This window comes from Ceratotherium simum, chromosome 2, assembly GCF_057802395.1.
Source record: "Ceratotherium simum simum isolate JZ-2026a chromosome 2, ASM5780239v1, whole genome shotgun sequence".
Taxonomy (NCBI): domain Eukaryota; kingdom Metazoa; phylum Chordata; class Mammalia; order Perissodactyla; family Rhinocerotidae; genus Ceratotherium; species Ceratotherium simum.
Window position 1 is genome coordinate 77,237,742 of NC_141901.1, and position 15,404 is coordinate 77,253,145.

The window sequence follows — 15,404 nt, forward strand, 5'->3', positions numbered from 1 at the left end:
GTCCATTTAAAGATATATTAACAAAATAGTAGAATGGATGCATGAACGTGGCAACAATCCTGAAGTTGGTATGTGCATGCATGAGGTTGGGAAACCTGATATATGGTGGTTCATATAATTATCTAATTCATTTTAGATATTAAATACAATTTCATGATGTAGATTAACTATAATTTAAGAATTCACTTACTGATGAACATTTATAGGTATTTATGTTTCCAGTTTGGGGATTACATAATGTAAGAGAAAGTCTTCTCCCCATACTTTCACTAGCCCCAGAAATTGTACAGTTAAAAATTATTTTTGCTGCTTGTGGTTATTATTATTGGTGTGCTCATTATTTCATTAATTTTTATCAGTAGTCATTGCTTTCATTACTTTTAGATTTATAAGGTAATTCTTTTTCTAGCTTCTCAAGTTGATTGCTAGCTAATTTATTTTAATTTATTTTATTGTTGTTTAGGAATAAATGCTAAAACAAGTGCATTGGGTACTATTTTGGCATGTCCCGCCAATTTTACTATATTGTGTTCCAGTCTAGACATCTATTTCGTTCCACTGATAGTATTTGACATTTACTACCTCATACTTATAAATTTAACTTTGATTTTGATTTCCTCTTTAGTTGTGCACCAGACTGGGGATATTTGGAACATTTAATGCTGAGGCTGTTTTGCTTAAATCCTCCCAGTGTCCTTAAATCTCATACAGTAATTTCAGATTTGATTGTATTAATTTTTATTTCACTCTTTATAAGATCCCTAGGTTGATACATGCAATATTACAAAATTGATAAATATGGGTTTTTTTGGGCAAATATAATTGCTATGAATTGTTTCTGTATGAAACCTTTATTAGGTACAAAAACCTTTATTCAACTTCAAACTACAGTTTTTGTTAAGTTTAGTTTTCAGATCATAACCCCAGAAGGAAAATAGTTTGTAAAATTTGATTAATAATTGATTCCAGTGGGTAACAGATTCTATTATATAGTATTCACAGTTTGAGTGGGCATTTAGGATCTTAGAAGAACCTACCTTTACTCTGTTGATAACTGCCTACCCTCCTCTCTTTCTGTCTCACACAGACATTTTATTGGCTGTCATAAGCCACGGTGGATTCCCATTTGAATGAGTAACACTGTTTTCCAAGAGCCATAAAAGAAACCGATTTGTCCTTTCCCATGTTAAATTTATCAGTGAGAGGAGAGGTTCCCTGTATTCCTCATAGGGAGAATGAATAGGGCAAGATAAGAAAATGGGATGTTAATTTTATGTTTTTTCTTTTTAATATACGTCTCAGATTCTTCTCTTCTCTGGGAATTTAGCTGAACAACACTGAATTCTGCAGGGAGAGCCAGACTTCTGATTACCATGGCGACACAGAGGTGTCCTGTCATGGGATTTTAGAAACATGGGTCAGTCACATGCTAGGAGAGTAACAGCCAGTATCTTTCCTTATGAGAAAGGATTTGGATTACTTTATTGAGGCAAGCATATGGTCTATGATTTCACTTTTGATTTCCTGGAAGGAATGATATCTGTAAATTTTTCATTTTAAAAAATGAAAAGAGCTTCTTTTTGAATTGCAAGGCTGAGTTACTCACCCTTATATAAGTTTCTGAAGGCAACACTAAATTTCTATTAGTGTGAGTTATTCACTATGAACACAGAACCTGGAGTATAGATAGGTTGCAATTCATCGTGTTAGACTTAAGTTTCTTCCTCCTTCTCTTTTGGATCTCCCTGTCCACAGTGTGTGTTCTGTTCCACATTCCCTGTGCTAAGCACGCAGGGGTCAGGGTCCTGTCCTGCCTTCTAGAGGCAGATCTGGAAAGCAGTCTCTCTTTCCCTACTACTAGTGTCCAATTTACGTTGAGGCTGCGATTCCTTCTGTACCTAGGCAGAAAAGTATCTGCTTTGCAGAGTATGTTTTGGGGATGGTGGAGGGAGTATCTTGCTGAGTTCTAGACTTGGAGAGCAACATTAGAAATCCCAATTGTGGCTTCAGGTCCAGTCATATTTATTATTCCAACTTCACCATAGATATAGCCAGTATTTTGATGATCTATCTGACTCCTATGTCTCTTTCCAAATCAGTTCCACACTAGAAAGGAAAATGTCTTTTTTTTGCTGTTTTTGTTTTTGTCACTTTAAAGCCCAATATATTAAATAGGGAACAATGTGAAATCACATGTTCTTGTGAAGTCACGTGTTCTTGGGACATCCCACCATTAGAAGGTTCTTTTTATTGGCCCTTTTCCTACCTAGAGTTCTTTTGCTTTAAACAGAAAGTTTGCCAAAGAATTTTGGGCCAGGAGCAAGTACTTACAGATTCATCTATTTGTGGTGATCTCTATAACCCATTCTTTATGAATATAGGGAATCCTATAAGGATTAGGGAGAACTAATATTTACTGAGCACCCATGTGAGATACTCTGATTGTTACTTTACTTTAACTCATTTAGTTTTCATAATCACTCTTTGAGATAGGTAACATCATCCCCCTTCTTCAAACGGTGAAACAGAGACTGGAGATGTTAAGTAAATTGTCCAAGTTCACATTGCCTGGAGAAGGGAGGACATAGGATTTGAACCTGTGTCTGTCTCTACATCTTGCTACGGGTAGCTATATTTTGCCTGGTTGGTTATACCTTGGGGTATGGTAGTGGGCATTCTTGGTCCTCTGCCCCAATCCCCTCATATCCCTTTTACTGTTCCTGTATGTTCCTTCTCCCTGTGTCAGGGTGCTTTAGCTTCCAATGGCCCACACTAGCAACTCTTCTCTGGAGGATGGCCCACAGGCTACAGGAACTGCTTTGCCCACTTATGCAGAGAGCTAGAGGTAGCTTACATCCTCCCAGGTGGTCCTTAGCCAATGACTGACAGGTGCAAGGATGTGAAATCTCAGTGCCTTTGCTTTGGGTTAGGACAAATTCCAAGGTATACCTTACACACTAGAGATCCCTGTGGGATCAGCCTGATGCCACCTCCACGGAGTTTTGCCTGTAATGAACACCCCAATGGACTTCCTCTCTTTCCCTGTTCTGCCTCCCCTCCTCCGTTACCTCTTTTCCTTGAGAACTTCCTTAGTAAATTGCTCTTACACAAATCTTTGTCTCAGGGTCAGCTTCTGGAACCCAGCCTAAGATAGGGTGTCATATCTTAACTTCTCAAGTAATAATATTTATTAAACACTTACTATATGCCAAGCACTATGTGGCATTCTTTAAATCTATTAACTCATCTAATCCACAAGACAACCCTATGAGTAGACACCATTTATGATTTTACAATTGAGAAAACTGAGCCTTAATAACTTGCTCAAAGTCATACAGCCAGTAGGTGTCAAACCAAGCTGAAACCCTGGTCTGACTCCCAAGCCATATGTATAACCCCTAAGTTGTATCCTCGGGGACACATCATTTCCCCTGATAAGGAGACCAACTCATAGTGGGTCAACCACTCCATCTGTGGAAGAATACTAAAAATAAATGATGAAAATTCCAGTGCAAAAATCAAATTCTCATATATTTTACAATTTTCTTTACCTAGTCCACAAGATCTAGATTTCTGTACTTGGGGAGAATAACAAATCTTGTTTGGGCAAAGCAAATTATATAACACATCATATAGTCTTTAGACTAGTCTCTTGAATATTTATGGAGTATATGCTTTGTGATAAGCTCAAAAGATAAAAAAGTTCTTGCCCTTAAGGAGTCCACAGTTTAGTGAACGAGATTGACCTAAGAAGATCTATAGTACAATCTGATAAATGCTGTAATAAAAATGTATGATAGCAAGGAGGAAGGAGCAAGGAATTCTGAGGAAGAGCTGGAGATGGAGTTAGGAATGACATTTCAGCTGAGTCTTATAGAATAGATAGGATTATAATGTTTTATTATTTTAATTTAATTTAGTTCTACTTTTCTTTTCTTTTCTTCTATTATTTTATGAAGGAAGGACACCTGCCAGAATTGTGTTTGAAATGGAGGTCAAAATCTCAGAAGTAGAAAATGGCCTATGTCTTTGCTGCTTCTAGTTTTTAGTTCTAATATTTTAGTTATTCTAACACAAAGATCTAGATCTTAGTATGCTTCCTCTGGTGGGCAGAATAGCAGTGCTTCTTTCTCTAATTCATAGAGGGGGCTGAGTCACTGTTATCTTTAAAATGACCCAGAATTATTTTACAATTAGAATGTTTGCTTCCAAGGAGTGATTGCTTATATTCATAATTAAATTAAACACATGACTCTAAAATTGAGATTTCAATTTTTCAAATGTTTCTAATATGGAGATAGAACTTGGAGATGTTAATGGCAGCACTGGATAAAGGAGTTTCCAACCTGTGGATTAAGACTCTCAGGGAGACTCAAGTTTATTGAGGTGGGCATTCAAATCCATATGCATACACGCATTCCTTTTCCAAGCCACAGACACTAGAGCTCTTATCTTGTGGGGCAGCAATAAGACAAAGTGGTTGAGAATATAAGGGTTTGGAGTTGTGCTGCCTGAGTTCAAACCCCAGCTTCATCATTAAGTAAGTGGGTGAACGTGGTTAAGCTACTTAACCTCTCTGTGCTTCAATTTTATCATTAGTAGAGTGAGGACGATAATAAACTTGCCTCAAAGAATAGTTATAAGACTTAAATGAATTAAATATATATATATATGGGGCACTAGAACACTGTCTGACACGTGGTAAGTGCTCAATAAATATCAGTTATTATTATGTATGTGAATTGGGAAAGCAGACCACTCATGTTCCTTTGACATTAAAAATAGTAATAATCCTTACTGGATTATTTCTGAAAAAGCTAGGGATCACTCATCTACATTAGATCCTTGCTTATTAAAAGAAGCTTATCTCAGTTGATTACCCAGGTCCTTAGCTCCTCTTCCTACTCCCTTTTCTGCTAGCTTTTTTGTCCATACTTCAGATGTTGGTACCTCTAGCCTATATGTATTCATCACAAGAGTTTTCAGGTATAAAACCTAGTTATTAGTGGCTTAACCAAATATGGATTTGTTTCCTAACAAGGCAGTCCAGGGCTGGTGCAGTGACTAAATGATGGCATCAAGGACACAGGCTCTTTATTTATTTCTTTTCCACCAACCTTGGATTGGTGGCTTTTCACTCATGATCATAAGCAGCTGCTGCAGCTACAAATATGTCATTATCTCGACTGGCCCTTTCCTCAAGCCTCAGAGAACACTGATAATGACCTTTTTAAAGGTTAATCTCCTCGCACTAGTGCTCTTTATCCTCCAGTCTCCTTCGATACCTTAATGATGCATCATTTACCCCTTCTCTTTTCTGTTTCTCCCTCTCTGCTGGCTTCCTCCTCCTCTCTGCTTCCTCACACCAGCATTGGAAAGTGATAGAAATCTTTCTCATCTTAAAAAAGAAAACTCAGTAATTTGGATGTATTGTTTCATGTAGGGAACAATTTGGAGTACTTAATCTTACTTGACCTCTCTGTAATACTTGATGTTGTTCATCCTCTCTTTTTTGAAACTGCCTCCTTCCTTGGTTTACACGACACATTCCCGATTACATTTGTAAAACTCCAGCTGTTCCTCCTCAATCTAGTTCACAATGCCTCTTTTTTTTTTTTTTAAGATTCACCCTGAGCTAACATCTGTTGCCCATCTTCCTTTTTTTCCCTCCCCAAAGCACCAGTACATAGTTGTTTCTGTTAGTTGTAGGTTGTCTAGTTCTTCTATGTGAGTTGCTGCCACAGCATGGCCACTGACAGACAGATGATGTGGGTCCATGACCAGGATGCGCACCCAGGCCACCAAAGCAGTGAACACCGAACTTTAACCACGCCATCAGGGCTGGCTCCACAATGCCTCTTTCTTTATCCCCCCTTAAATGTTGGATTTTCTCAGGAGTTCATTCTTGGCTCTCTTCTCTTCTCCCTCTCCATGTTCCAGTTGGTGATATCACCCCCACAATTGGCTTCATTTGTCCTCTTCATTTGTGCTGATGATGACCAACTACACATCTAGCCCTGACTTCTAAAGGCAAGCCTAGGTGCAAGAAGCAATGGAATACTATTTTCAAAGGATTGAAAGAAAAAAAATTAAACCTAATACATTAAATTATCACTTACATATTAGAGTCAGTAAAAATAATGGTAGGAATGCTGAGCCTCAGATCACCTAATACATACTCTAAAAAAACTCTTGGAGGAAATTCTCCAGCAAGAAGCAAAACAAATAAAGAAGAATCAATAAGATATGAGAACAAAATGTTAATAAGTAATTTAGTAAAATTTCTTATCTAAACAAGCAATGAACAACAACAACAAAAATCTATCAATTCGTAATTTAAACTCTAGAAAATATGAACATGAGGGAGGTGGGTGTTGGAGTCCAGAGAGAGACAAGAGCCTGCTACGGCATTTCTGGTGGAAGTGAAGGGGATAGGGGGACTATAATATTGATAAGCTTTTGCCTTCTATTACTATGGAAAATAAATACATGATTAATATATAAGAATGGGTCTTAGTAAGTTGAGATAACCACCAGAAGACTAAGATTGTAATGTGTGATTTTCAAATGGGCGGAGTAAAATCCAGTCTATCTACGGAAGTTAGGAAACGAGTGGAGCAGAAGAAACAAAAAGGAGATATGTGAAACAGAAAATATGAAAGAAGATGGCAGAAATAGTTTCTAACAAATAAACCTATGTGAATGTGTTAAACTCACTTTTAGTAAGACAGGGATGCTCAGCTTAGATTTTGAAAAGATGCAATGGTATGCTGTCCATAGAGACACGTTTAAAGTGATAATCTTATAACAACTCCAAAATTATCTATGTGTAAAAGAAAATGTAAGAAAGATGGGATACTTGTAACAGGTAGTGAAAAAGACAAAATCAGTTGACCCTGAGAGATTTTATTTTGCCTCATTATAACCTTAAACAATAACTCACTAGCTCAAAGATTGTAATCTCTGACCTAACAGAACTCCTTGTCTCTATCCTGCTTCCTCCCAGTATATTCTGCAGCCTGATCTTTCTAACAAAACATGATCTTGTCATGCTGCAGCTTTTTTTACTGTCATTCCCCCATTGCCTACAGGATAAAGTCCAAGACTCTGGCATTTTATTCAAGGCCTTCCTTGATTTGTAGCTTAGTACCTCCTCGTAACCTCCCTACTCCTCAGCCTTCTGCCCTTTCCTCTTCCTTCTCTGGACATACAGAAACGTTTACACTTTTCCAAATGGAACATTCATCTCTCATTTCTATACCTTTGCCCTTTTGGCTCTTTCTGACTGGAATTTCCTTCAAGACTTAGATGAGGTGCCGCCTCCTCCATGATGCTTTCTCCTTTGTGCTCCTGTAATTATGTGACGTCTTATCACATCACATTAAATTACTTTGTCTGTCTCCCTGATTGAACCGTAAGGCACTGGAAGAACAGCGACCACGTAGTCCCAGCCTCCTGCACGCTGCCTGTCATATCACACAAATTGTGCTCAGTGCATAAATGCATCCAAGGCAACAAATATTATGTTCCAGGTGCTAGATGGTGCTAGATTCAGACCAATAGGTAAGAAAATAAAATTTAGGAAAAAGGTACTGTGTATAAAGGGTACAATGAATGGTTTTTTCAAATCAAAAATAAAAAAAAAGATGTAAGATGAAGTCATTTCCAGAAATATTAATTGCATTGTATGAGTATTTTAGGCAGTTGTCTTTGGGTGCATGTGACAGAAAAATGACTCTAAGTTAGTTAAATACATTTATATTTATATATTGGAAGGATATTGGGCATATCTCAGCACTGCAAAGGGGAGGTAGCGCCCTAGAACTCAGGGTCGGTGGGAACTTGGAAAACTAGGGATGTGAATGTAGCCAGGTTTTTGCCTGTCTCTTGGCCTGTTAGCCTCATCATAGCATACTAGCTTCCGCCTTTCAGTAGGAAAAATGGACAGAGACTAGTCCTGGGCCTCACAACACATAGCTTTGCTGCCGGAGAGACATTGATCATTTTTCCTGGTTCTGGTTCAAAAAGTCCTGGAGAAGAGCTCTGTTAAGTTTGTTCTGAGTCAGGTGCCCTCCCTGAATGAATCAGCTGAGGAAGAGGAGTGGCGAAAGCACATTTACTTGGCATCTTCTCTGAGTGTTTCTTGGGCTTGCTGCTCTGTGGCATCTTCTGTTTCATGTTAGAATTAGTTTAGCTGCAAACTCTGGATCACCATTCTGTACATCAACTTTTGGAGTCCCCTCTGGGGACCAATACAATGTTCTTGGAAATTTGCTCATGTCTGTAAAGGTGTGTGTGTGCCTCTAGCATGGGACAGTGGCCCCTGAAGGCACTGCTGACATGTTGTCCTTATGCTGCAGAGCTGTATATTCTCCAATTTCCTCATTTATGGTTCTTTTCTACCTTCTCAGTGCCCATTCTTTTCTGCCATTTTGAATTTCTGGCATCATCCTTCTGTTTTCTGTTTCTCAACGTGTTTTGGCTTTTGTACTATGTAGATTGTTTTCTTTTCATATGTAAAAATCTTTGTCCTGATTATAAATAATACATGTTTATAGTAAAAAAATTTGAAAATATTATAATGTTTAAAGAAGGAATTTTTTTAGGGCGGGCTATTTATTTTTTATTTTCTTTTTCATTCAGGTATAATTGACATATATCATTATATTAGTTTCAGGTTTACAACATAATGATCAACATTTGTATATATTGTGCAATGATCATCACAATAAGTCTAGTTAACTTCCTTTACCATACATAGTTACAAGTTTTTTTCTTGTGATGAGAACTTCTAAGATTTACTCTCTTGGCAACTTAACTATACAGCATGGTATTATTAACCATAGTTACCATGCTGTACATTACATCCCTCAAAAAAAGAAATTTTAATTACTTATGTATGTATATATTCCTTTTTTTCTTAAGCCATTAAGACCATATGTGTATTCAACTTTGTAAACATTTAAAAACTAGACGTATTATAAGCATTCTATGAAAGGACTGTTTTGGAATGAGGATGAAGATGATGGAGGTGATAAGACAATTAATATTGACTTAGTGATTCCTCTCTGCCAGACACTATTCTAACCACTGTGCTTATATTCATTCAATCGTCACATCCATTCTATGATGCAGGACTGTTATTCCCACATTACAGGTAAAGAAGCTGCAGAACGGACAGGTAAGTAACTCTCCCAATGTTCCATAACTAGTGAGTAGGTGTATTTTTTTTAAAGCATTTCCTTATGTCAATAAAAGATTTCATAAATTCCATTTTAAATGATTGAATAGAATTTCATCACGTGACTACATCATAATTTACTGTTATTGTTAGGCATTGAGATTGTTTCCAATTTGGGTATCTTTCAAATAATGCTGCTATGAACCTCTCTGTTGGCAATTTTAGTTATTTACTTATGATGGATATCTGGACATAAACTGATGTGTCAAGGGGTAAAGATTTTTATGGACTTGACATTGCCAATTGCTTTCTAGAAAGACAGTGCCCATTTATAGTCCATGAGATAGTGTATGAGAGTGTGCATCTCATTGTACTTTATCAGTATTAATATTTAAAGATAAAGTAGTTGGCAAAATAAAAATAATATTCCATATATATTTTTAATTTAGTAACATGGATTTTATTGTTGTTGTTGTTGTTACTAATGAATGGAATTACTCATAGCATACAGAAAATCAGGGCTAGAAGGTACTTTCATTCTCAGATGAGGAAATTGAATGAACCAATCAATCCTAGTACTTAGGATCTTCTCTTTGTTTTTCTTGGTGACCTTTGTCACTATTTGTTATTCAAGACCACTTATTCACCAACAAGTATGCATATTTGATACGTGAGTTTCCACATAGATCCAACTCTATCCAGTAGTAAAACAGAGCAACAAAACAAACTAATTAGATGACTAGGTTGTGTTATACAGTAGTGTTCTCTCTTCTATGAGAAATACTTTCCAAGACCCCCAGTGGATGCCTGAAACCATGGACAGTACTGAATCCTGTATATACTATGTTTTTTCTTATACATACATACCTATGATAAAGTTTAATTTATAAATTAGGCACAATGAGAGATTAACAAAACAAACTAACAATAAAACAGAACAGTTATAACAATATATTGTAAGAAAAGTTACTGTAGATCTTAGCAACCTCAGCATATGATTTCTTTTCTTTCCTTATTAAGTCGAGAACTTTCACATTTTCACTTAAAGGAAGCACTTTACGGCTTCTCTGTGTCATATCCAAACAGCCAGCTTCACTACTCTTGCACTTTGGGGCCATTATTAAGTAAAATAATGGTTCGTTGAGCACCGGCACTGGGATACTACCACAGTGGATCTGATAACCAAGATGGCTACTAAGTGACTAAAGGGCAGGTGGTGTCTACAGCACGGATATGCTGGACATAAGGATAATTCACATCGGGGTGGGGTAAAGCAGCGATGGTGTGAGATTTCATCCTGGTACTCAGAATGGCATGCTATTTAACTCTTATGAATTGTTTATTTATGGAATTTTCCATTTAATATTTTTGGACCGTGCTTGACTTCGGGTAACTGAAATCGCAGAAAGTGAAACTGAGGATAAGGGGGGACTACTCTATTAGCAAATTTAATCCACACATTATCCAGCATGAAAACAGAAAAACAAAAGAAACAAGCAAGATAGGCAGTTAGTTATCTCTGTAGGTTAAGTTAGCAAATTTGATTGACACTCAATTCTAAAGTTAATAGCTATGTTGCAAACAGTTCCTTGTTACAGTTCTTCTGTGTTTAGCAGAGTTTCCTTCTTTCCTGGTTCCTGGATGTACTGTAAGATTAGATAAGGAAGGTGCACAGGGCATTGAATTAAATATTAAATGTTTCCTGCATACGGAACCTTGGCTACAAGATTAAAAAATTGGGTCTATCATGGGAGCATTTAAAAATTTGACTTTGAATTGTTTCTAGAGTTGTATTTTTGGTCTTGCAAAGATTTGTAGGGTAAGGATAGTTGCTTCTAATTCCTTAAAGGATTGGGTTGTGGCCTAGATGATATCAAAGGATATCCGTCTACCTATGTTGGAACGATTTTCTTTCCTTCTGGGTACATTTAGCTTAGGGGAGAAGGTCTAAAAAAACATTCCTCTCAGGCTCTGAATATTGGCTTCCAATTTGGCCAAATTTCTGATCATAGAGTTATTAAATTCTTTCAAGTATCTTGTCAGGTTTTGGCTGGGACAAACAGCAAATATTTGGGGAATATTAAACAACCCCATGGACTCAAGAGGCATCTTCAAAGAGGGTGCAAAAGATGTTATCTTCACAAGATCTAGCGGCACTCCTAAAGATCAATATCCAACGGCCTGGATTTGGAAAGGAAGGGACAACGTGAAATTTTATTTTTCTCTCTCTACTGGGTACGACAGACAGATATCTGGGAGAGCTGACTTTGGTAAGAATTTTCACCTTTAGCCGGCTTCTGTCAGTTTTTCCCAGGATCCCACCTGCAGACTCTGAGTGACATTTAAAGTAGAGAGTGTAGCTTCAGTATCTACCAGAATTTGGCCAGTTTTTTCATTAATTTTAATTTTGGTTTTCCATTTGCTGTTTTAAGGGAATTACTGGTAGCAGTTTACTGGAGAATCCCTTGGAGTTCTGTCAACTCTGGGAGGGGCCTATATTGGGGCTCTCCTTTGGGAGGCAGATACAAGGGTATTCGAGTTGATGTTGAAAATTTTACATAGGCCCTTTGAGGACAATCTCTTTTCCAGTGTCCTAGTTGATTACAACTGAGACATCGGCCACTGGGTCAGTGTTTTGATGATGGACCCCTAGGAGGGTGCAAGGCAGGAGGCCAGGTGTTATTTTATGTCTCTGACCTTGGAGCTCTTGTAGCTGTAAGGCTAATGGTTTGGCAGACTTTTGTTTACAATCTTGTGTCTTTAAATTTTCATTAGCGTTTTGTAACATGTTTTTTAATGAAGCTATTTCGCAATTGTGAAGTCTTTTGGAAGCTTCTGTATTAAAATAAGCAGGTGTGCCAGAAGCTGGCATGCTGAACTCTTTGGAATTTAAGAATCCCATTTTATGTATTTATTCATTCATTCATTCATTCATTCATTCATTTTAAGCTAAGCGTTTGGGTCTCTCAGAGGCAATCTAATACCTAAAAAGGATGTGCCGCTGGGGTGGAAACTGTGTGATGTTTTACAGCGTACTTCATTTTCTTGAGGCTGACAGTGACCTAGTGTCAATCTAACCTGTTCATTGACAGTCTTATCCTAACACAGAAGTCTTTGGGTTAGGTCTCAAGCACTCTAACAGCTTTTAAATGCTCGACATATGCCAAGAGGGTTCGTGGTTACCAACGCCTGTGTTTCTCCTCTCCGAAGATGTCAGCAGTGTCCTTCGGATCCTGTCACTGCCACCAAATCTGTTAAAAAGCGAAATTCAACTGACTAAATTTGAAGATCTAATTGGCTTTATTTATGGTTCATGAGTCTGGCAGCATCCATCTGAGCAGATAGAAAGGAGCTTCCAGGAGCTGTACAAAATGGAAGGCTTTTATAGGCAGAAGTGGGCAGGGAAAGAAAGTTGCTAGCAAAGAGTGGATTGTTTCAGGCAAGGTCACCTTCCTCTAGGGGAAGGTGGGGTTTATCGGTAGATTACTTCACTAGTGCTGACCAGGTAATTCTAAATTGAGAGATTAAAGTTCACATTCCTGGGACAAGCTGAAACTGCAATTAGGTTAGGTATGAAGTCTTGGTTTGCTCACATGGGGCTTAGCACAAATGACCCTATTTTGGGCTGATTGTTTCTTTTCTAACTCTAGGGAGCCCTGTTTTGCTTCTAGGAAGGAAGTTTGATCAAGGGTCCAGATATATTTGAGAAACTGTACATGGATGCACGTTTGGAGAGAAGCACAAGATTTTGATAGTTGCTATTTCCGAGTCCAACCAGAACTTCTAATTATGGAGTAATTGATGGCTTTGCTTTCATACCACCAACGCCTACTTTTCAGTCTTTCCCATATGCCTCTAAAACAATTTCATGTAAAAGCCACTCCCTTATTTCCTGACAACCACATGGCAAGAGATAAAAGGACACACAACTTGTAGCACTTTGCTTACATTCCTCATGGGATCAAACATATCAGGAACTAAAGTGTTGATCATCACATAGGTTATTAAAGAAAACAGTGCACTGGGATTATAAATCAAATAATTAATTTGCAACAAATATTACTTGAATGGGTGTATAAAAGGCTATTATAGATGCTAAGGCTTTTAGACAACTTCGTGTTTCATAAAACAATATAAAAGTATTTACAAAGAATACATATTTTTTGATATATCTGTCCTATGTAGTGGGTAGTGCCACCATATGAGGATACAGAGACTGTGCTTTGGGAAACTCCAAGGATGCTATTCATATAAGATATGATTTGAATGGATCCCTGTAGAGTTGTGTATGGGGTGGTCCTAGATAAGATTCAGTGGTATATAGAAACAGAAGATAGAAATAGAGGGAAATGGTGCCAATACAAAGAAGAAGCCATACTGGGCAACAGAAGTAGATGGTGATGGTAGGAGGAGCAGGACTGGAGATGAAGACAAGGACTTGTCAAGAAGTCCAACATGGAAAATGACTGGACTTTTGCCTCAAGAGGGGAGAATGGATGATAGGGAGATGAACATAAGTGTTCTCTACAGGAGTGAAGGGAGTGGAAAGACAAATAGGAGTCAGGTGCATAGGGAGTGGGTCTGTATATCAGTGTGTTTGTCACCATAAATTCGTGCAGTGATATTGTTGAGTATGATTGCTGTGAGACCAGTTGATTGAGCAGTCTCAACTCATTGGGATATAAACATGAAAAAAAAATGTTTTCCAGTAGCTATAATGAGCTGTGTTCTGTTGAGTTCCCCTATCTTACTGGGTAGCAATTTTTCTTAATGATATCTCATCCAATTCCATTACTATTGTCACTCCTGGGTATTCAAATTATCTTAGTTCGATGGTTAGGACCCTATCCTGTTCATTTTAAAACTTGTATCTTTTACTTGATCTGAAGCTCTCTTCTTTCCCTTCCTCTAATTCAGGCCAGCCTATGTCTCCTGTGGCTCGAAATGTGGGGGTGGGTGTATGGACTCAGTCTCAATTAATTTTTCTCCCTGTTCCCAGGGGTATTCTACTTGGGTCTTGGGGAGGTGGAATACGTGAGGTCAATGTCTCCTCATGAGCCTGTCCTGCTGTGGCGTGGTTTCATACCTCTCTCAGAGTGGTAGGTGCCCGAAAGCTGATCCTCTATTAGGTTCTTAGTTCTGTAAGGCTCTTTTCTCTGCACAGTCTCTTGGCATGGGAGATCCCAAGTGGATTATGCCCAACTACTTTCCATTGTTCCACTCTATCAATTAGAAACTCTATACTTATTGTTTCAAACACGCATGATATCCTTAATGCATGAAGGTGGTCCCGCTGGCAAACCTGTCTTCCCCACCTTCTCTCTCCTGCCCATTTCTTCAATCTCAGCAGCGTCAAACTGCACATCCAGTGTTTCAGCAATGTTGGTACAAGAGGAGTACCATCTCTTGTCTAATGTGGCTTCCTGAGATTTACACTTTACTGTGTTGCACTAGAGATTGTATTGAGATTTACACTTTACTGTACCTGAGCATCATGGAGGGTAATAACTAGGCTGGTGGACTATGCCTCCAGAGCTGTGGGGTGAGTAGGAGGGAAGAACACAGGGAAAGTCTGGCTGTTGTGTATTATTTCTGTTGCCAACACAGAATTTCAGGCTTTTATTCCCGTTTTGGTAAAAGGCCAGGTGTCCTACACTTACTCCTTTAGTACATTTTCTCCGTATTCACCTGTACATCATAGCCGTTAGCACTGGCTGAGCAGGTCCCTGCCCACTAGAGGAACTAATAGTGCTAATAGACATTCTGCCTCAACAGCATAATCCCCAGATGCCCTACTGCTCAGCCCGTCTTCCAATGAATGCTATGAGAGTAAATCAAAACTTCCCGGTAGTCAGGGATCTCCCACTTATTTCCTCTTCCTTTGCTTCTTTACCATTTCCCATTTAAACCACAAGGTCCGTTCTGTCAACCCTGCTAAACATATGAAATTAATTATACCAGGTCAAAATGTCTGGTCTATATTTAAAGATGGTTAAAAGTGTCCCCTGGACTCAGCTTACATGGCTTTCATTTTGGTTTACTTCCAAACCAGCAAATGATTCCTGGCAAGGCTACAATAGATGAGGATGCCACGATGGATGCTGATCGTCAGTGCCTCTCTTGTTTCTCAGGGAACTGAATTGTTCTATAAAACCCTCTGTGCCAAGGAAGAAAACCATCAGTTGGAGGAACAAGGTAACCATATGCTTGTAAACTTGGACTC